At 38.5% G+C, this 19537-nt stretch overlaps 1 protein-coding gene across 6 annotated transcripts in view; it reads left to right on the top strand.

The window, feature by feature from the left end:
- FILIP1 (filamin A interacting protein 1) overlaps window positions 1–19537 on the top strand; it is a 124227-nt gene that overhangs the window by 37998 nt on the left and 66692 nt on the right. The window contains exon 2 of one of the 6 annotated variants that reach the window (XM_085543732.1): window positions 7884–7939. The exons of the other annotated variants lie outside the window; for them this stretch is intronic. The gene's annotated coding sequence lies outside the window, so the exon portion shown is untranslated. The remainder of the gene's footprint in view (window positions 1–7883; window positions 7940–19537) is intronic. 6 annotated transcript variants of the gene reach the window in all.

Genomic DNA, 19537 nt, shown 5'->3' on the forward strand with positions numbered 1-19537 from the left:
TGCTTAAAAGATTTCCGTTATCATGCTTTGAAATCATGTTGACAAATATAGCTAATCAACTGTGAAGTAGCAGTAGATAAAATCTGGAAGTAAGAATGTGAGCAAATATTATGCTGCTTTGAAAGCCAGGTGTGACAGTTGACTTGCTAACATTAATCTGTGGCATACAAGAGAAAACATAGATAACAGTCTTGTTATCTGCTTGGTCTGCAGTAAGTTTGCCTGACAATTTTCATTTAAAACTGAATATTGTATGAATGCAGTTGCTTACAGCTTTGCCAGACTTCAGTTGTTCAAGCTGGACTTCTGGCTGAATCTGAATTGTTTTTTGGAAGTTCCAACTAAAATGCTTCAAGCATTTCCAAGAATTAGGAGAGAAAAAAAAAAAAAAAAGAAAAAAAAAGATTGTTTGCCCATGAAAAGTAATGCTGTAACCATTTTGCTGAAGAGTTTTAATGTTGCCGTATTCCAGGGAGATCTACTGAAGTTCAGCTGGGAAACTGCTCAGTGGCAGAAAACTGACGTTTGCCATCCCTGAGAAAATTATGCCAGGCCAAGATCCATGGAAAAAATATTTCAGTAAGGTTACATGATGGGGATCGGTAGCTAAATTCTCAAAGGTGTCTATGTATACTCACACTGTCTCACCTCACATCTCACCTGCTGCAGCTGCCCTACACATACCCCATTCCCAGCAAACACCCCCATCTCAGGGCTGCAGGGTTAAGCCATGCCCTTCCCGCCATTGCTTCTTTGTTTGATACCACATTGCAAAAACTGAGGTCATAGATCTTCTCTTGTTTTAGCTAGTCTTTCTCAGCATCCTGTGGTACAGTGGGGAAGAATGTGTGTACGCCATGATTATCCTTGCCTCTGGGAAGGGAGAGAGTGGAGAGGAATAGCACAATGACATGCCATCATGTAACATTGTTTTCCTGTTAGCTGAAATCGCTCTGTTATTGATAAGCATCATCTATCACCTTTGCTATGGGAAGGGAATGATCCTTGGGAAGGCAGAGGGTGGCCATCAGCTGTTGGCACTTTGCCATTGCAAATAGGCTTTTACTTGCAATTTATCTGGATCTCCAGCTGACTCATTCAGAATCAACATTATCTCAGCTTGGATTTCTCTGTGGTCTGAGCTTTGTCATTGCTCTCTTTGGCATTCATCATTGCCTGCTGAGCTGGACAGTCCTCTGGGTCTCAACATATACTGTGGCTGACTCCATCTGTGAGCTTTTGAAATCGTCTTTCCCTCTCCAGCAGCTGCCCTACACCTCCCATCTGTGTGGCACCATGCTTCCCTGCAAGGCTGTATTCTCAGCTCTCCCCTCTGGATCTGGGATCGCTCCTCGTGCGATTTGCTCAACTTGTTTTACTTTGTAGGAGCAGCTATGGCAGCTGCTATTCACGTATTTTTGCCATGCTCACTGTTCCTGTTCTTTCTGCTGAGATCCTCCTCAGGAATTCATTGTATATGACTACGCCATCTAAGTACTTCTCATCTGCTTGTCCCCCTCTCAAAAGAAAACAGGGCTTTGCACTTCTGCTGTGGTTTTGTAGAGCAACAATGTGCATTTCAGTTTCTCACAACTGTGTTCTTGTTTGAAAACAGTGTGGTAATGGCCATGCAGAAAGTGTTAAGAATTTTTGAGTGGCACTTTGGTTATGTTTGTTATCAGGAAATTAGATACTGCCAGTGCCAATTCTCTAGCCCTGAGTGCAATTATAGCTGCCTGCTCAGGCCTACATTATTAAACCTGCCTGGCCTTACCAGCAGGTTGGCTGTGTCCAGTCTGCCAGCGCTTGGACAAGCAGGTCCACAGGTAGTTCCAGGGCCATTCCAGGAAGACTGCTAGATGCCTGTGCCAGAATTTTGCCCTAGCCCTGTTTAATAGACCTAATCCTCTCGTTGTATTCATTTGAAGGCATCGGGTGCCTGGGATTGTCTGAACAAACACATGAAACCTCTGCATTATAGGCAATTTTATTACTATTGAATCAGACTTCTCTGAGATCACAGATAGGATGACTGCTTTCCAAGAATATTTTGAACTTCCAACAGTGGAAAATTCTAACATTGGAAAAAAATTTATGATGTTTAAACTTTTCTTTTCTTTTCTTTTCTTTTCTTTTCTTTTCTTTTCTTTTCTTTTCTTTTCTTTTCTTTTCTTTTCTTTTCTTTTCTTTTCTTTTCTTTTCTTTTCTTTTCTTTTCTTTTCTTTTCTTTTCTTTTCTTTTTCTTTTTCTTTTTCTTTTTAAGTTGGTTTACACATTATTTTAGTATCTCCTTTGAGTGAACCTTTGCTTTTTACTGTTCAAGTGTCTGCTTCCTTTCATTAGATGAGTAAAAAGAACAACAAAAAACAACTAAAAAAAACGCCCACACAATTTTAATAAAGCTTGGGGGCAGATGCTTCCTCCTGAACTGTTGTTGTTGATGAGCATAGCAGATGATATTTGATCTGATTAGATGAAGCTAATAACATTCCGTTGGTTCCTCTAAGTTCCTCGTGGACAAATAGAGCTTAGTGTTAGCTACAGCGCGCAGAATTTTACAGGACTGGCTTTATCTCCTTTTCGACAAGAAACATGTAATCAAAGAAAAAATGCAAGCAAAAAATGCTTATTTTAACCATATGTGGTTTTGAAGGACTGACTTTTATTGAACTGCAGTTCAACGAGTACCATAAAAATCTCACACAGGCTCTGTGAGAGGAGATAATAATAATAATTCAATGATACATCAAAGGCTGAACTGGAAACAGCCAATAAACCAACCAGAAACTCAAATGACCAGTTTGTACCTTTGGCTCCAGTAATAAAGCTTTATGTGATTAATATGAAGCTTTCCATATTATTATATGCAGGAGTAACATTAGGATTACATTAGGTTGTGCAGGAACTCATAAGAATTTGAAGCTGTCTGAATCCCTTGCCCTTCCTCCACTATGAAAGGGCAGTGACAGTGCCTTTAGAGCCTCCAAAAGACCACCTCTTTTCTTGCACATTTCCAGTGCCCCACGTACAATGTACATTTCCTTACAATTAAAAATTAATTTATTGCTATTTTAAATCAAGCCAAAAGGACTTGTATCTGCCAACATACTTATTCAAGGTCCTTCTCCAGGAGCTGATGAAATCATCTGACATAAAGCAGAGCACAGCCTGTATTCCTTGTGCTTTGAGTGATGTATGTTTCACCAACTCTGACATGAGAAAGGGATTCTTGAGCAAAATGGCTAAGTGAAAGAAGAGATAATATTTAAAATATACTTCTGTGGAATTTTAGCTGTGACATACACTGTGAGCATCGCTAATGATTTCAGGTCCATTCTGCAATTAAGCAATTCAATACACTGTTAAATTTCAGCTTGGAAAATGTGGCTAATGTTTCTGGTACTTACATCTTAAATAGTCTTTCTGGCTTAACAAAGATTTGGATACAGTTGTTTTTTGTACAGTTACAACTCCAGCAGTAATTGGTCTGAAATGTTTCTGAGGAGCAATTGCTATATAAATAAGCATTACTCTTTAAATATACATAAGATTAAGTTCCTCGTTGTTCAAGTTATTCAGCTTTAATTTTGGTTGTATTGAGGCACTGCTGAAACTTAAAAGATGTTGTGGAAAAGGGTGCTGTGACATCTGAGGTGTGGCATGTAACTCATTTGCAGTGACAAACAATGTTCTCTGCCCTCCTCTCTGTCTGTGGGAACAGTTGACTTTGGATTTAATTTAGGGGTGAGGCAAGTGCTTTTGAGATAACATTTTGCAGTTCCCTGCTGCTCTGTTCTTATTTTCAGACCCATTAAATACTGATTTGCAAGAACAGCTTTGTCATCTGAACTGCCCAGTAATGACAAGAAATGTTTGTGGTTTAAGGCTGACATGAACCAGTTCCAGAGCACCTGCCAGGAGATATTGATTTCATGTACCTCAGCTGAGGAAAATATTGTGTTTCTGCAGAATATGAATTACAGCTTTTTATTCTAAAAGTAGAAGAATTTTGCATTCAGACAATAAAATAAATGTAACATTTACATTTGAAACAATTTGATGAAAACATCCTTGGTGAGTTAGCATGTTTTTCAAGTCAGAGTTACTAAGCCTACTTTGAAAAATCTCAGCTAACCGATAGTCATTTAAAATAGCTGAGCATCATGTCCTTCAGCTTTGGCTACATGTTCTGTCATAGGCAGTCAGATGAAAACAATGAAGTTTACTAAGTTCACAGTAAGCTACTGACTAGTCTTCCCAAGCCCTGCACTCTCTCTTGGCCAACCTCTGCAATTCAGTGAAGTGCAGGAAACCCCACTACATAATCTGCTGGAGTTCTGACCTGGAAAAACAAAAAAACCACCCAAATAAAAAAGTGGCCTAAAGCAGATAGCCAGGGAAAGCAAGTATAGGACAGGGATGTGAATCTTCCTCTGAGCACTCTCCTTAGGTCCAGCTATTTTCAGCTTTAGAGATGCTTGAAGCTGATGTGATTTATCTGATAGCATCAGTGAGTGTTTCTCTCATGTATTTTTCCTTCTCCTGAGCTGTGTAAGCTTCTGAATCCAGAGACAAGGAGCTCTACAGATCTGCTGTTCAGCACACAAAGAACCACCTCACTTTGTTGGTCTGTGGAGACTGTTTGAAGGCCTGTACAAACCAAAAGGAGCAGGTGCTAGGTAGGATGCTACAGGAGCATAGACTGATTTTCTAACAGAGCTCTATCAATTGAAAAGAGACAAATTTATCCACCTTCCTGATTTCCTACCCAGACACAGTTTGTGGAGTGATGGACAAGTAAGGGTGAAGGCAAATGTCTGCTGACCTGCACAATGCACAGAAATGATCAGATCAGTCTGTGAGTGTGTTGATAACAGGGTTGCCTCTCACAGCTAGTAAACAAAAATTCTGCATGTGAATTCTTGCCATGGGATCAAGTTCTAGAATTAGTACCATAGTCCTTCTGATCATCTCTAGACTGTTTAGCTCTAGTATTTCAGAGGGTTGGAGAAAGCAGCTGTCCTTAGGGAGCTTTTACTGCACTCATACCAGTCATAAGGTAGAATTAAAGCTCATAGTGCTGAAGATTCCTTAGTGAAGCCATCTCTTGTATTTGAGAAACAAAGCTCAATAAAATAATGTGGCCTGCTAGGATTTTCTTAGATATTTTTCCTATCTCTTCATAGACTTATCCTGATGAGTGTATCAGCCTTGTTTAATTCATCTTGCTTCAATCAGTTCACCTTAGTTGGATGTGAAAATGATTTTTAGTGAAATCAGTCTATTTACACAGTAAAATAAATATTAAGCTTTGAGAAAGAAAAGTAGAAAATACCCAACCATCTCTTTTTTTCCCTGAGATTTTTTATTACTTTATTATTATTTAATATTTAAGAATAATAAAGATAAGTATAATCCAACACATTACTCTTTTAGAACAACAATAGTGTATTTAATATAGAAAAGTGGAAGAGTGATTGGACATTATGCTCTAAACTGAAAGGTAACACTGACTTATATCGTGAGAGGAGGAAATCACAAACTAACAATCTGATGGCAAACAGATCTCAACAAGAATTTTTGAATTATAGATCTATAAATTCAGAAATTACTATCAGAAAATATAAATTCAGCTATGCATCAAAATACGTTTCAGAACTTCAGCCTTCTGAAAATTCATCAGTCTCCATCTATGGATGGCCAGTTTGTTCCTGAAAGAATTTGGAGCGCATGGGCAGTTTCAATTCAAATCAAGGAGTACTGCTCGTTGACATATAAGTAGCAGCATAAAGAGGAAACAAGGTTGTTGAGATGTATGTGTGACACGTGCAGTGCTGAGGTAAATGGGGAACTTGGAAAATGTATATCCCTTCTTACTCTATCCTTAAAAGTATATAGAGTATAGAAACTGTTGATATGATGAAGATCACTAGCACTGTAAGAGTGAAAAGTGAAACTGATTGCGTGGTTGAGAGAAAAAGGTATGAAGGAAGTGTGGAAGGGGGGATGGTGAATAACAGGAGGCTGGGGAAGATGAATAGATGCTACTTTATAGCACATAAGTGAACATACACATGGTAAAAGCAAAAGACAACAGAATTATAATTAAAAATGCATATAAACATATGTGGACAAACACATACATAAGTGGCTGCTTACTTTTCTGCATCCTCAATTACATCAGAAGCTTAGTATGCTTTAAAAGATACTTTTATCAAGATAGATACTGAAGGTCAATGATTCAAGTCCTGTGCCATGCATTAACTGACGATAATGAAAAGATGTTTTCCATTCTCTTGGATCCTTTCTTTCTGAGCGTGTCATACTGAATCTGAAGAGCTGAAATTAGCATTCTTTCACAAGAAAACGGTGAAAGATTCTTAATTGCAGTTTCTGTGTTAACTGGTAATGTAGTAACAAAACTAGTAAAACTGTTTCTAGGTTTATGAAACAAACTTAGGTGGAAGTAGGATCAGTGAAATTAAGATGAAAAAAAAATCGTATGGTAATGTTTTGGGCATCTTTATAGTTAAATTTGCTTTTGCTGTACTTATAAATTTGGTATGCAGATAGCATGTTGGTGATTCCTCAAAATTTCATGTAGGAGCAATGGAAAATTCAAAATATGCATGACTCCATTGTGGCTATTGTTTTGTTCCATTGCAAAATGAGGTGTGTGTGTTTGTGCTGAGCAAGAATTTGACTTTCTGTAAAAATGCTACTGTCTTTGGTGAAAGTAGATTTTTTTTCACACTTTTTTTCTTTTTTTTTAAAGTAGTTTTCTGCTCTTTTGCTGTTTTTTTGCTTCAAGTTCAACATGAGTTCTCATTTAAACACGACAAGACTAAAGTTATGTACAGTTTCTTCATAAACAGAAAACTCTCTTTTTAACAAAATGTACAACTCGTACTATGACCCAAGTAAATGAGAAACAATCGTAATTCTGTTCCTTTGGCTATATCTTTTGGATACCCTCCAACACAAAATGCATTAGTACAGAAAAGTGCTTGTCCTTAATTAATTTATAGCTTAGAGCAGAATACCAGAAATAACAGTTGAACGTCAGATGCAAAGTCATGGATAAAATATTGTATGAAATTTGTAATAAATCTTAAATAATGCTGAAGGGCAAGTAAGACTAATGATCAATAATCTGAGGAATTTCACTGATGGGGAAATGAATGTAAAACATGTTTATTTTGTAAAACATTTGTTTTGGATTGAATTTATTGTTGTCATGGGAGACAAAATAACTTAAGCTTTACCACTATCCTGAATAAACACATTTACTATGATCTATTTGGGGGGCTTTTTTGTTTTGCTTTCACAGAATCATAGAACTGTAGGGGTTGGAAGGAACCTCTAGAGATCTTCTAGTCCAACCCCCTTGCCAAAGCAGGCTCCCTATACCAGGTTGCACAGATTTGCTTTTGTTTTAAATAGTATGAAGCACATAAGATATGCTATAATATCTTGTTCTGGAATGTGCATGGTATAAGGTCACAAAATTGACAATGTGTACCTTGTACAGGAATTCAAGACTGAAAAGGCTCTAAAGGGCCATCAGACTTATTCTCCTACTATTGCAATAATCACAGTTTTCAAATCCCCTTCATAAGTTATCAAGTTTCATTGTAATTATGGTTAGAACTTTTGCTGTTGTTACGCCTACTAGAAAATTTTTACTAACTCTCTGCTCAATGTGAGAACCTTGGCATAGACTAAATGTTGCCAAGCTGTGCTCATGGCTTCCCTTGTGAACACTATCATCTAGTTTAAATGGATCTTCTATCTCCCTGATGTTTCTCTCTCCGATATATTTATAGACAGCAACTGCTAGGCTAAACAAGCCAAGCTCTTCATCCTCTCTTCTCATATCATAGGTTCCCTATTCCCTGACCACCAGAGAAGTCCATCTTTATACCTGAACAAGACTGAGGTAATTTGCTACAAATGACTTAAGTACAACAGTATTGCAGACTTGTATAATAGCATAATAAAAGAGCCAATAGCAAACAGAGTAATAATTTCAGGCTTGCAAGGGTGTGCAGTGCCAAATATTTAGGAGATTAAGTAAAGGTTTTGAAATCTTTTAAGTGGATCTTTATTAGAAAGAATGCTTTTTCTCTCTTTTTTTTCTTCTTCTTTTTTTTTTTTTTTTTTCCTGGGCAGTTGATTGAAATTATAGTATCAAAGGTTTTAGCACTTTAGTTGAAAGCTTGAAAATCAATGAAAATTGTGATTTGTATCAGAGTTTCAGCCAGCTCAATATACCATTGATTAAATTTTTGACAGTAATCACTGAAGAAACTTGAGATGTTGAAGGCTTATTTGTCAGTAATAACTGAGAAAAATCCTGTGAATATTATCTAGAACATGATAGATCTGTGCCAGAGAAGCCACAGTTGCATTCACACGTTGTATTTAAGAAATTTCAGAGCCAGAATTCAGGAGGTCCCTTGGAGGGAGTGCTGTGGACTGTAGTCCTTGTTGACATGAGGTACTGGAATGCAAAGAGAGTATGGGGAGAACTGAACCTACCACCTGCAAAGATGGTATAGGAAAAGATATATAATCACATCCAGTATCCCTTGGTGTTTTGTTCTGTTGCTTCTTGGAAATCTTCAGGAAATTCCCAACTCTCATCTGCTAAAGCTGTGACAGCTATCTTTTTTGTTTGTTCTGCATTAAATCTGTACCCAATCAATGGTTTCATGAAGTCTGATGACAAACTTAATACTAAAACTGCTGAACTGGCTGTGATAGAGCTTGGAGACACAGTCACTGTTGTGTAGGATGCTACTGTTAGTTTGAAGGAGAGGCATTTCATCCTCAAGATTTTCTTTTCTTTTTTTTTTTTCTCACACAGGAATTAACACAGTAATTTCCTTCTAGCTTTTCCCTGTCCTGTAGAATAAGGGAAAAAAGTGCTTTCACAATACACTGTAGGGAAACTCAGTTTAAGCTGTACATATATGCAAAGATCAGTAAAATGAAATGCTCTTGAAATCACAAGCAATTTCTTAATCGGGTGCAAAGAAGATTACCAACCACAGCTAGAAGCTAATTCAGTACACAATTAATGTGTGTTGGGTACAGCATGGGTGGTTTCTCCCTGATGCCCAAGGGCTGGAAGTGATGGCAATGAGTATCTTGGGATCTTGGACAGACTGAGGCCAGGCTGGGCAGGGCCAATGGCCAAGCAGGGCTGGGTGCGGGGAGCTGGATCCAGCCCTGCTGTGGCCTTGTTGGCATAGGGGCTGACAGCCCCAGGGTTGACATGGCATCCTGGGCTCTTAGGAACCTGGCAAAAAATTGAATGGAACTGAAATTGTGGAGAAAAAATATTGAGGGTAATTGGGTAAAATAAAGACATAGAATTCATACAAGTGTCCACATATGAGACAAAACATCACCAGTATGATCAAGTAGTCATTGGTAAGAAGGGAAATGTCATCAAAGATCTTGTTAGAATATATTAGCTAGCATACCAAAAAGGATTTCAGCTTTCTTCATGCTAAATTTGGTTCTCAGATCAGTGTAATGTGCTCCACCAGGGAGAAAGGAATACCATAAATGAAAGCGCAGAGCTGAGTGAAAGAGTTTCTCCAGAACAGATCTACAGAGAATCAATAGCTCCACAGTACCACACTGAGAGCAATAAACTAAAATTAACTTATTTACATTTATTCATTTAAATTGTAATTTTTACAGACCTCATCTGCTGATGTCATACACTAATGCACTTAGTGCATGCGATTAGCACCCTACATGTCTGGCATGTGAAATCAGAGAAGGGACAGAGTAGTCCAAGAGGCATCCTGCTGTGCAAGAGGTGGGATGTTTTGCAGCCCTTTTAAGTGAAAGGTGCCAGTAGAGCAAGAAAGCATCTGCATTGGTTAGTTCAGAGGGTAGTTAGAAGGAGTTTTGGTGTGTTTGTGTTATCACTGTGAGTGAAATCTTTCCTAAGCAGCAGGTGAACTATGTGTAGGTGACAAAGCACTGGCACATGCTGCTTAGAGAGGCTATGGAGTTTCTTCTTGGAGATCCTCAAAAGCTGCCTGACCATGGCCCTGGGCACCCTGCTCTGGGCATTTTTGCTCGAGCACAGGTTGGGCCATGTGATTTCCAGAGGTTCCTGCTGACCTCCACCACTGTGAAATACCAGATTTATTCAAGTCTGTGGCAGAATCCCAGAGACTTCATTAAAGCAATTTTGTGTAACATAGAGTATTTTCACTGAAAGATGGTGATGCTTAGCCGATTTGTTTTACTCACTGTATTAATTGGCATCACTTACTTAAAATGGAGAATAAGTCATGTACAGTCATAAATATTATCACATGATATTTTAAAATTTAATGAAAAAAAAACATTTTCCAGAGTAATTTTAAACTTCTACCTTATCCTGGTGCTTGGTAAAACCTGAGAGGATCTGAATGATTTAAGTTTTAACTGTTCTGCCACTCCTTGGGAAGATTTAGGAGTAGCTACTACATGCATAAGATGGCTTTATATATTATGGAGGCAAAGTACTCTGACAGGTCTATTTTTAGACTGTCTCCTGTGAACAGTGATTTTGAAAACCATGAACCAAGCCACTTTTTTTTTATTATTATTAAGTACATCTGACTTTTTTTTTTTAATTTATTTTATTTTATTTTTTAAATCTCATTTTGGTTGATAAAAATTCAGAGTGATTCTGTAAACTCAAAAGAGTCAAGTTGTGTGAAGTCAGAATTTGACCCATCACACTTTGGCTTGCCCTTACTGCACTTTTAATAATTAGTATGAGCTGATTGACAGAAAACTGTTCTTTATTTCTTATAATTTGCGAATTGCACTTAAAATTAAGGTCTTCATTATGAGAACATGGCTCACTTTCTTTTATCTTCTCTAGATCATTGTATGCTGTATCTTGCTACTTCCTCTTTTTCAATTAATTAGAAAATTTTCACTGACTCTTCTGATAGACAAAGTATAATTTTATCTGTATTGTTCATGTGCCTCATGCAAATTACCTCTTAGAAACAGTCATGTTAAACTTTTATCTGTGTCAGAGCTTGTGATTATGATAGTGAGATAACCTGAAGGAAAGTTTTCTGTGATAAGTAATTTCAACTAGAAGAAAGTTTCAACTTTCTCCTTGAACTGGCTGTTCAAGACTGAAGTTTTTTTCAAGAAAAATGTTTATCAGTGAAATAATCTCTGTAGCCAAGTTTAACTTAAGGGTTCTACACTGCTGTAACTGTGACTGCAGCCAGTTGAGACTTATTTATTGTGTCTGTCCTTGCATCCTTCATAATCCACTTAATTGTTCTTTGCAGTACAGAATGAGGACAAAAGTCATTTGCAAATGCCAAGCTGGTATTTACTACTTTGCAAGAATTCACATGCTGTTTGTTTGTAAATAATGAGGAAATGTGCCATGCACTGTTCTGTGTGCTTTAAGCTTAGACACTGCAGTAGTCCTGTGTTAGGACTGACTCCAGTCAGCCCCAGGTGGGAGCAGCAGAGCAATGGCATAGGGACAGCTCCATCCTTGACCCCCTCTTCCCCCATGAGGACCTAAATTCTAGTCAAGCCCTTGCTCTGGAAGCGTCCCTCATCATAGGTACTGCTGTACACCAGGTGCTGTCCAGCTGACACCTGGAGACCCATTCCTAAACTAGTAACATTTAAGAGTTGCTGTTGCAATAGCATGGCTGGAAACTCACCTCTTGAGTTTCCTGCAGGTGTCAGCTTCAGGAGGTGAAGAAAATGACTTGCTGCCTATCAAAGGCTCATCTGAATTTCAGGGCTGCCAGAGCCCTCAGGAATTACTGAGGACATCCCTAATTTGAGTTATTTTCCCTGAAACTTCCAGGTGTTATGAGTCAATGATGAGCATTTTGCGTTCAGGAGTTATTATGAAGATGACCTCTTCAGCAGGCACCGCAGACTCCAATGACTATATTGGGTGTCACATATTGTTTGGTATTTCACCTCTCTTACAAAAGCCCTGTTGCTAGAACCACATTAGTAATACAGTGATCTTTATTTCCAGTTTTAAAATGTTTCATGGTGCTGGACTGTACCTTGAAATTTTGAACTCAGTTCAAAAAAATAGTTCTGTAAAACTCTCACAACTTTAAGCCCAACATCATTTCATATTATGAAATATCTGACTCATTTGGAAAGCAGAGGATTGTCTATGTTAATAATGGCCCAAGAAGATCTGTCTTAACAGGCTGAAAGCAACTCCATTTGTAGTCAAGGATTGCACACATGATCTTCCTGGAACTGAAAATTGTTCATTGTGCAATTTTCATAGTTTGTATAGCCTTTCTATTTTTAGTTGGTTGAAACCTGCAGCAAATCATACAGTTCTCCTTATACTATCATTCATAGTGCTAACTTTCATTAACTTGACATAAATAAGTTTATTTCTTAAATCTAGATGGGGACTGTTTTACCTAATAACATTACGCAAAGAAAAGTTTATTTTTCTCTGGTACAAAGTTGATGTGAACACAGTAAATGATGGCTTTCTAGTTAACATACATATATATATATATAAAGCAGATTAAAAGTTCACAGTATCATCTTTTTTATTTGAAAATGTGCATGTATGATAATGTCCAATAACTATTCCATTACTTAAACAAACCACCTAATCCTCCATCTTTTTAGGAACTTGGAAAAATTTCTGTGAGGTTTGGGAAAGCCAAATAAAATGCTACTTTTCAGCTTTTTGGAAGATTCAGTGGGAAGAACAATTCTCTTGTGGGTTGTTTGGGGTTGTTCTTTTTTTCCTTTTTAGAAATACCTTTTCAAGGTACAAGACATGATTAAGTGACAGGTGTGCATATAGACCTCTCCAGCTTTGTTGTCGTGTACTGCACAGGGATAATGCCATGTAGTTGGCTACCTGTAGAAGCCAACAATATTTTTCTGACAATATTACTTTACAGTCTTTCCATTGCTCTAACTATAATCCTTTAGCCATCTCAGGACAATCATGCAACAAGCTCCCAGATATACTGAGACTTCCTAAATAGGGCAATTTCATCCCAGATCGGTTTTATAGTCCCAGAGCCATGTGGAAAATTGACGGTTGATTGTTTTTAGTATTTATGCTCTTTGACATACACTCAGTGTTGTTGTATGAGATGAATTTAAAATACATAGTAGTATATCAGATTTTGAAATTAACCTTGATTTAATGAATGATAGAATTTAATGTGGTGGGCAATAATATTTTGGGGTTTTGGCTAAGTTTAATGGTTTCTCTAAGCAAGTAGTGTACAAATGCTAAAAGACTGCGGATAAAAGTAAGTATAACTGAATAGAACATGAATTGGTAGATTTAATTTGGCTTCCCAGCTGATAAATATTTTAATGATAAGAAAATGTATTCCTCAAATTGCATTTTGTTTAGCAGTCTTTCAGGTTTAAGGTATACAATATCCTCAATTATACAGTCAAGAAATATATATATATACTTTAACTCAAAGACTTTGTCCTGACTTTTCTGAAATCCTTTTGCAGTACTCCCAGCAGCACACATTCAGCAGAGGCTCAGCTGCTCAGAGCATGCTCTCCTGGAGGGCTGAGCTCACCACTCATCTCCCTGTGCTATGGTCTAACTCAGCTGGGCAGGTCTGAAAAAAAGATCTGTCTTTTCTGAAAGCATGTGAACTCATGCAGATAAGGATAAACTCTTATCAGTAGGCTGTGCGGGGAAAGAGGTTGTACTCAAAGCTCATCCTGGTATTTGCATGAGGGACAGAAACCTGAGTAAAGTTTATTCTGCTGGGAATAAATTGGGGAGTGGCAAAAAAAAATGCATACGCGGCTACTTTGTTACGTCTTGTTTCTTAATATAGCTGAAAGAACAAGAACATAAAAAGCATGGCAGAAAGTGAATTTCCATCCTCACAGGAGGAAAACAAGTTAATCTTCCTCTTCCCAAACCATACGTGAGAAACTTAAAAGCGTTAATAATATCAATTTGAGTAGTTCAGACCGAGAAGGAAGGGTTAAGCTTTTGATCATAACCATCATTTACACTTAGGAAAACTGACATTTAGCTCTTGCTTAAGCCACAGTCATTCTCCACATGATCAATAGCATATCAAATTTCATCTAGTATCCTTATTGCTTTTTAAGATCTATCCCCATCCATACCAACAGTTTAGGAAAGAGAGAATATTTTATTCAAAGTTCTCCCAAGGCATTTGAGAGTGCCCGGCAGTGTCAGCCTTCCTCATGTGCTGTTGGCTTGTTGTCCTGGTTCACTCACCCTCTGGCTGTTGCAAATCTCTGTCTCTCCAAGCATCCCACACGCAGCCTGGGCTGGGGGCTGGCTCCCTCCCCATAAGCCAGCAGCCACTGCCAGCATCCCCTGTAGCACTTCCTTGCCAAGGCCACAGGTCCACCACACAGCACAGGGGAGAAATAGCCCAAAGTAATTTCTCAGTCACCTATGCTTCCTTGAAGGCAGATGAAAAATATTTAAGTAAACAAATAAGTAATGCTGAGACATTACATAAGTGCTGAGGAAAATATTTTCTCAGACAGTTTTTCAGTAACTGAAAAGAGACAGTGATTACTCTATATGATACTTCCTTATGTGGCTTCTTGCCTCATTTACAAATTAGATCTGTATATGCCTCCCCTTTTTTTGTTATGAAAAAGACTTCATTCTTTTTATAAATGGTCAAATCAATCTTTCAATTTGCATTGTGAGGCTGTAATATTTAGAGGCACCCACCAGCTCCCTTCAGTAATGCTGAGAGCCAAATTGCTCTTCTGTCAGACACTTCATAGGAAACAGGTATTTGAAAATTTTATGTTTTCTGTTGTGTTGTTTTTCTACACTTACCATCATTAACAAAAACGAGTCTGATCTATTTCACTTGCTCTAACTAAAAAAAAACAACCAAACAAACAAAAACCCCAGCAGTATCTAACATAGATCCATTGTTTATTGCTGTTTATGAAATTACTTGTTACTTGATGGAAATAAGCACAAGCTGCTGAGACTGAGATGACTGTAACGTTATCACCATGAGATTGGCAGGGATGCTTATGACAGTGATTGTAAGGGAATAGGGGAGCACATCCCATGGCCTCCATTCCGTTCTAACTCTTGCTACCAAGCAGTACCTTTGCCAGATGCAGATAATTAGGTCCCAGGCACCTGCCTCTCCACCCAACAGCAAAACCAGCCTGAGTGATACTGCATTTATATATCCAGCTCTGGTCTATCGGCCAGTTAACTGCAGTGCCCAAATTAGGGGTACAGACTTTTTAAAGAGTCAGTCATCTCTCTAAGGGGCAAAGTGGAGATATCCCAGATCTTTTCAGGTGTGGTGCTGTCCTACAGCCAGGTCTTCTCACAAGGAGGCTGGAGTTCCACTGCACTCTGCAGAGCACATTTTTTTCTAGGGAAAGAAAGCCAGGGGATGCAGTGCTCACTGAGGGTGTGTGACTGAGCCTGAGACCAGTCCTGACTTCTTAACAAAACCCCAGAGAGCGCAGACTCCATTTCAGTGACACTGCAGATGAAACCTGAACTTGTTCCTGACACACAAGTGAGATACTTAAAGCTGAACAGTGTGAATTTGTGCCACTGCAAATGATTTTATCTTCAGGCAGACCTGTAAAACAACCACTCTGTTCGGAGGAGCTCCTTCTAATATAGTTTCATGGCTCTGAACTGAAATTACTTTCTAAGAAAAGCAGCTACGACATTTTTATTCTAACATAGTGGAAAAGATAGGAAATTATTTTTTCTTTTTTCTTTTTTTTTTTTTTTTTTTTTTTCCCTAGTTACAGTGAGGTAAATGCAATTCACTTAATTTTATCCCTGTTGAAATTGGATTTTAAGAAGTTCAGATGTTCTGGCAGGCAAGAAATTTTAGTTTTGATTTGTGAGACCAGACTCAGATATTTATTTGCCTCTTCCTCACTTTTCCTCTGCTACTGAAGGCAGCTCTGCTGTGTTTCCAGTTAAGCCTGACTTTTTATGGTGAATTAAAAGGCCAGATGAAAATCTGAGCAGATTAACACTGAGAAGATCGTCAAAAAAGATCAAAGCCAGCTTAAACTGTAGATGCAGTGTAACTGTTCAACTTCATTCTGTTCAAGTGAAAAAATAAAATAGAATAATTGTCTGTGGATTCTGAAGCCAATGCATTAGGAAGAGCCACCTAAAAACAGTTTCCATACAGGAAAACTGTTGAAATAAATGTGACCGCTATCAGTGCCCAGGTGAAGTATCTCAGGGTTTTTGTGCCTCTCCCTGTCAGCATTGGCGTTCTTTAAATCATTTAGACCGACATGTGCTTCTTTACTTTTTTTTTTTTTTTCCCACCACATGTTAAGTCAGTGGAAAGCTCGCAGGAATACAGGGAAATAATGACAGTCAGTGGAGCTGGCACTGCCAGGAATGAAGTAAGACTCTCCTTTCATTTCACTTCTTTACAAAAATGGTAATCACAACTGAAGGCCAGGGCCTTCAATTCAATTTTGCCCTATCCCTGGTGGCACTCAAGGCCAGTCTGGATGTGGCTCTGGGCAGCCTGGTCTGGTGGCTGGTGACCATGCATATAGTGGAGGGGTGAAACTAGGTGATCATTGTGGGCCTTTTCAACCCTGGCCATTCTATTATTCAATAATGCAAGAGCCACTGAAGCCTTGAAAAGCTAGTCCTTTTATTATTGTCATGTTCATGTAGCAGAAGATCTCAATTTCTGTGTCACCAAGATCAGCAAAAGCAAAGAATGGCCTGATAAGAAGTGAGGAAGTTGTGCAACTTTTCTCCTTCACCTGCAGCGAACTGCTGCACCATCCATCAGTACTAGCTTAAAAATACACCTCCAGGATAAGTAGTACCCTTCTGTGCGCTTTGACCTAACTTACATAAAATGTTTTCTTTTCTATTTTCCCACCATGCTCAGCTTATTTTCTCTCTGTTTCTCTCAGTATTTATGTGGAGTTGCACTTTCTTTTTGTGTAGTTTTCCATTTCCTTTGTTTGTAAAGGAGCAGGCTGTGGAGGAGAAAAAAGGACAGGCTAGAAATTATGTGGTGCCAGAGCATGAGCACAGATAGTGAGAAGTGAATATGCTCTTAAACAATTGGAGTAGTCCTTGGCACACTTTTGGACAGGCCGCTTAACACCCTCCCAAACCATCTTAAAGCATGTTTTAGGAGTCAGGAGGGGGTAGGAGCTATTCCCAGTGAGCAGTGTGGATGCAGCCAGCATGTTATGGATGCTAAGAGGGCTTAAGAGCCTGAAGGATTTTCCAGGACAGCTGGCCTCACAGGCAGAGAGCAGCCCTGGCCATGGTTAATCTCTAGTATACATGTAGCCAGAGAATTTGTTTGTTTGTTCTGTTTTGTTTTTCAACAGGAGAGATTTTATTGTAAACTCACCAAAATTGATAGTGAAACCCACTGGCAGGTTTAGTGTCAGGGGGAATTTTTAACTCTTTGTTTTGAAACCAGTTAGCCTTGACAGAGGATAACCTCTTGGGAGGTAGATCACAGCTCTGTTTAATGAAAGGAGTTAAATTCACCTCTCACCAATAGTCCAGGCATTCATGTGCAAGCTGGTACTCCATGTCTATCAACAACTGAAACTTCCCACAAAGGAGTCACTGAGAGAGTTTTGGAACTTACTCCCTGCTTTAGTTGACAGCTGAAATTTGAGATGCTGCAGATGTGTTTTTTCACCGTTGTCTCTTGGAGACAAAATCTGTAGAAGATGGAGGTCCTGTGTATAATTTGTTTCTTTGCTGTAAAATCTGAGAGCATATCTACATTATTATTGTTTTTTTTAATCGTTTTTCTTTTTTTTTTTTTTAATTTTTATTTTTATAAAACAAGAGAAATAAAAATAGTTCAAGTGCAAAGTATAGCTATAGTTGTTTACCAGCTTCTGTAAAACCAGAGCTCTGGAAATCTGTGAATCAGTTACTGTAAAGAAAACAGATTCATGTCTGGTCAGCAAGAAACAGCAAAATGCTATTCTGGTCCCAAACCTTGAAGTTGGCTTTTGGGACATTTAGCTTTTTGTTCTGTCTCACACTTGGTAAAATCCAAGGTAATTTTGAAATAAGGTATAATTTTGTAGTGAAAAGTTGAAATAGATTTTGTAGAAAGCTAATGGTAGTTTTCTTATTTTCTAAGAGTATTCCCTATTTGCCATGTCATTTTGTCAAAATACATTTCTAGTTTAAGTGGAACTGCAAGGATCACAGACTGACTTTACTTTCCATTCTGTGTTCCCTCAGTGGTAAACCGGTTTTAGGTATTTTGCTTGGTCACTGTAAGGACAGGGACAAGGGTTGTGGGGACACAAGCCAGGATGATTATCAGCTAGCTCCTATCCAGTGCTGCTTTCAGCAGATTTCTGCCACTCTGGCTGCAGAAAATGCATTGCTATAATGGCAGTGATCTTCTAAAAACTACTTAAAAGAGGTATAACAATGCTCATGTTTGATCCTAGAGATTGTAAGCTTGATTGCGTACTGTCAATAAAACAGAAATGACTAATGTTTACTTAACACCGAAGTCTACCCATTTGCAGGCGTGAAGAATCTTTGGTAGGCCAGCTAATCTGTATCACCTCCCTTACCATTTTCCAGGCATGTTCTGGCTGTCAGGTGGTAAAACAAATGTTTAGTAGGTTCAAACCGAAACTGATGTGACACTGCAATTTTTATCTTCATCTGACATTCACAGTTAGGTTTTTCAATCAAAATGAAATAACCAAAATGGCTGAGAGCTGTGAAGGGTGCAATAATTAACCAGGACTCAGTGCTAATCCAGCCCTTGAGGGGTGGCCATGTCTTGATTGATGCTGAGCAGCCACAGACCCCATGACCTGCGTGTGAGCTTTGCAGTCCCAGCAAGCAGGGGTATTTTTCTCCTACAGAAATCTATCCTTTTCCTTCATATCAGGAGTAGTCCTGGGCATGAGCTACTCCAAAAGGATGTAAACAGCCTGGGAAGAGGAACGAGTGGGAGCCAGCTTTCCATCTCTTCCAGCTCATCTGAAATACGCTAGAAAGTCTGCACCACAAACACTAAGCACTTTTGCCACCTAGCTTGCTCCTGGCCAGTCTCTTTCAGCCAGTCTGGTGAATAAATATCTAAACCCCCACTGGTCCCAATGGCATGTTTATCTAGTGCTGTCAGTTGCTTGAGGCATCTTCTCTATAACTCCTGTTTGTACCTTCTGGCATCTGGGAAGCATAGTGATCAAAACACAAATAGAGTGATATGTAAAAGTGGAGGATTTTCTTTGACTGTGATGAACTAATACCTTATCATTCCTCACACCTCATGTATCCAAGATGTTTTTCCAGATGAAGCCTGGGAGACATGAATTTCTGTGAAACAAGACTATGTTACTATTTAGTTTGGTCAGCATGTGTTACTCAAGCAAAAGTATTCCAGCTGAAACCACAAGTTTGTCTGAAAATGACAAAATTAATGGAATTATACCAGCATAAACTCTGTTATTTGTAAAGCTGTACCATAGT

Source organism: Coturnix japonica, chromosome 3 (genome assembly GCF_054131305.1).
Source record: "Coturnix japonica strain WE chromosome 3, WE-NBRP24, whole genome shotgun sequence".
Taxonomy (NCBI): Eukaryota; Metazoa; Chordata; class Aves; order Galliformes; family Phasianidae; genus Coturnix; species Coturnix japonica.